At 40.5% G+C, this 4,205-nt stretch overlaps 1 non-coding gene across 1 annotated transcript; it reads left to right on the top strand.

The window, feature by feature from the left end:
- The first annotated feature begins 3,071 nt into the window (after positions 1-3,071).
- Positions 3,072-3,144, top strand: Trnas-acu (transfer RNA serine (anticodon ACU)). The gene has a single exon. It is a non-coding gene; the product is annotated as a tRNA-Ser (tRNA).
- Positions 3,145-4,205: the final 1,061 nt, after the last annotated feature.

Genomic DNA, 4,205 nt, shown 5'->3' with positions numbered 1-4,205 from the left:
CGTTAAATCTCTGTTAATTATTTCGGTCGTGGCTGATGTAACAACGGGGATTTTCTAAACTTTAAGTCAGTTAAAGCAACACTTGGCAGATTAGCTTCGGGCAGGGATTGTTAGATATGTATTCTGATTGCCAAAATAAAAGAATTTTGTTGATATTTGTTGTATAGCTGTGTATAGCCCTGTATAGCCCTGCAGAGCTCGTATACCCCTGTATAACTCCGTAAACCTCTCTTTAGCCCTACATTGTGTTGTTTTGCCTTGTATATATGCGTTATTAGCCAAGCGTGAGGTTAAGATGACTGGCTATTGGCCGAGTTTTTTTTTTTTCTTTTTTGCATTTTTATAGACCGAGACGAAGTCGAGGTCCATAGAAATGTGAAAAAAAGAGGCTAATATTCAGCCATCTTAACCGAACAAGCGTAGTTAATAAATGATTTATTATGTTGCAAAAGGATTTCGCTTTATCAAGGATTAAGAATGACTTTTTTCTTCGAGAGCTGGGAAAGAGAGCCAAATGTGTTTAAAGCATAACAAACTCACGAGAGTCGTTTCTTTTTTCTATGTTTTGACTATCTCCTGCCGTTCTTTTTACGTTTCCATCGCCGATCGAGTGCGATCATAATTTTATGTGAACAAAGTTCTGTGATCATGCGATTGGAATGTGTCCCATAATGCTATGTTTTCCCAGCGTGCGGCGCTGCAAGCGGCATGATACCATGATCATGACAGCCAGTTGTGAGTTGTTTATCCGCAGGTAGCCTGCGACAGGCTCCCGGCTTGGAGCCTGTTCCCAGACTAATCCGCAGGGAGCCCAGACAAGCGATGAGTCTGGGTGTTTATTCGAAATACAAAGGAATGTATGGGAGAATATTGAAGAGTCTTACTATCGTAAACTTATATCATGAAATGTCTGAGTTAAAGCTCAAACTAAATGTAAACCTACCTCACTTGCTGTGTATTGTCGTTTCTGTGGCTCGAAATGGCGAATTTGAGCGATTTGGTGGGCTTTGCGTCGACTGTTACGCAAAACCCAACAAATCGCTCAAATTCGCCATTTAGAGCTACAGAAACGACAATACACAGCAAGTGTTTACATTTATTTTGAGCTTTAACTCAGACATTTCATGATATAAGTTTACGATGATAGGACTCTTCAATATTTTCCCATACATTCCTTTATATTTCGAATAAACAACCAGACTCGCCGCTTGTCTGGGTACCCTGTGGTTTATCAACTTTTACACGTACGTGCGTGTGTTTGGAAGGTGAAATTGACACGGAGCAGTTTATGGAAGAAAATACGATTGTTTGTTCAATCGCTTTAGCAAAGAATTCAAAGACAAGTTCAAGAAGATTAATGCCTGGTCCAAAGTAGGTAGTCTCCTTCGCAGCCGTTGTTTGGGCTCGTCACGCAACGCTCTGCGGTGGGGGAGGGAGCGTTGCCTGACGAACCCAAACAACGGCTGCGAAGGAGACTACAAAGTAGGCGAAGTTTTCAGCATTTCCCCAGCCGTCGCGAACTCGGTTGTCACTAGAGAGATATATTTAACACTGCGTCTACGTGAAACGTGAACGGCAAGAGTGACCACGTAATCTTGTTTTTCCCGCCATTTTATCACGTTTGCCGGTTGCGCTTTGCTTGACTACATGAAAGTAACGTGTCTCAAGTTTGCCGTGTACGTAAGATTTTCTACACTTTTTCTCTCACAGATTACAAGTTAATTGCCATATTTGCCAGATTTTCTACACTTTTTCTCTCACAGATTACAAGTTAATTGCCAAAAAAAGGGCACGATTGTAAGTCATACAAGGGCGTCTTCAAATCCACCATGACGTGAGCTCACGCGAAGCTAAAGCAGCAATGTTCACTCTATTTTACGTGAAACGTGAAAGGGCAAGCTGATGTTTGCCGTTTCAAGTAAATGTCGTGCTAAATCTCTCTACTTATCGCTGCAATCGGCTGCGATCATATGTGAACATGTGATTCACGATCTTTTGGTTGAGTGTTTCAGCGATCGTGCGATCACCTGCGATTGTTTGCGATACTGCAATACTCTGTTGAGAGTGAGGACTTAAACTGGTAAATATATGTGAACCAGGCTTAGGAGTGCCGATTTGAAAGATTAGCTTTTGTTCAAGATGTTTTGCGGTTTTCCAAACTACCTAAATGCTGCACCACAGTTTCTTTAGAAACTTACCCCCTTTCCTCATATAGCCCTCACCTGTACAGCTCAGTAAAGCTCTGTAAAGCCCTGTAGTGCGCTGTATAGCCCTGTATGGCTGCGTATAGCCCTGTATGCAAACTAAGTATAGTGCTATATGGCTGTTTATTATAAGGCTGTCAGCGCCCCATGGGCAATATGAACCGAGTCCTGTGTTATGATCGGCTACCCGAGCGGGAAAAAAGGCCCATCCTGCCCAGTTGGGATTGCCTGCTTTGATCCGGCGCAAGTGAAGTGAAGTGAAGTGAAACTTTATTTATGGAGGAAACCACATCACCCTTTGGGTGGTTTTCATGAGGGACCTCCATATAAAATTGAGTTAATTACAACAATAATTGTAAAATATTCGAAGCACAAGAACTAACTGACATTAAAAGAATAGAATTAAGATAGATGAAATAAATTAATGAAAACTGAATATTATATTAATGGAAAAAAGAAGAGAAGGTTATATATTATATTAAAATATTGGATACAATGAATGTATGAAGTTCATATATTTTGAACTGCGGTATTAGATACGTATGATGCACGATCCTCGCAGTAGAGAGCGCTATTTATGCAATAGCGAAAATCAGGCCTGTACGGGATTTGAACCACTGACCTCTGCGATACTAGTGCAGCGCTCTACCAATTGAGCTAACAAGCCAACTGTGACCAGGCCGTTAAGTTGATTCGGAATAAACCCGTGATGATAAATCAGATACAATATTTTGAACTGCGGTATTGGATACGTATGAGGCACGATCCTCGAGGTAGAGAGCGCTAATGAACTTCATATATTCATTGTATCTGATTTATCATCACGGGTTTATTACGAATCAACTTAAAGGCCTGCTCCCAGTTTTTGGCTTGTTAGCTCAATTGGTAGAGCGCTGCACTACTATCGCAGAGGTCAGTGGTTCGAATCCCGTACAGGCCTGAGTTTTTTCAGGTCTGATTTTCACTATTGCATAAATAGCGCTCTCTACTGCGAGGATCGTGCATCATACGTATTAGAATATTGTTTCTTAAAAATCCTATAATTTACCGATGTCTTCAATGATCCATTTGAACAGTTCCATTCATGAAAAAACATATAAGCCGACTTTAGATTTCCCCCAGTTAGTTTTTACTGTAGGGAGAGAAAACATAGATTTATTTCTTGTATTATGGGCGTGAATTTCCTCATGCTTAATCAGTATCATAATTAAAATCATTATTTTTTGTAATATAATAAATCCTTCATTGACCAAGCTTGTTCGGTCAAGATGGCTGGATTTTAACCTCTTTCTATTTTGCGTTTTTATGAGAAGAACGCAAAAAAAGAACTCGTCTGACAGCCATCTTGACCTCAGGCTTGGTCAATAACGCATGTATGTTAGCCTTATTCTCAATTCGCGTTTTTGTGGACCTCGACTTCATTTCGGTCCATAAAAACGCAAATGACATAATATAAGCACAGGTGGCCCAGGCTCTGTCACAGGCTCTGTCACAGGCTGTTTCACAGTGGATTATTGTAGAGTTTGTATAGTGGTTTAATTGGACTCGCTTTTGAGCTCCGTAAATATAAAGTTGTGTGAAATAATCAAAGAAATAAAGTCTTACCTTCATAAAGAGTAGTCTGTGCTGTTCTTGTCGCGATTTGAGGCCGTTTTGCTATGTTTCAGCCTAAAGTCCTAGTAGTGCTGGGAAGTTAAGCTGAAACACAGCAAAACAGCTTCAAATCGCGACAAGAACAGCACAGACTACTCTTTATGAAGGTAAGACTTTCTTTCTTTGATTACTTCACACAATTTTATATTTACGGAGCTCAAAAGCAAGTCCAACTAAACCACTTTACAAACTCTATAATAATCCACTGTGAAAGAGCCTGTGATAGAGCCTGTGACAGAGCCTGTGACAGAGCCTGGGCTGCCTGTGATATAAGCAGAGATCGTTGTTAGATAAAATATGTAATGAGGACATTATAGGCTCCCATAAAAGACATAACTACCGCTGTTG

The sequence above is a fragment of the Stylophora pistillata genome, chromosome 13 (assembly GCF_964205215.1).
Source record: "Stylophora pistillata chromosome 13, jaStyPist1.2, whole genome shotgun sequence".
Taxonomy (NCBI): domain Eukaryota; kingdom Metazoa; phylum Cnidaria; class Anthozoa; order Scleractinia; family Pocilloporidae; genus Stylophora; species Stylophora pistillata.
The sequence above is the reverse complement of the archived record's forward strand: the minus strand, read 5'-3'. Positions and strand labels throughout refer to the sequence as shown.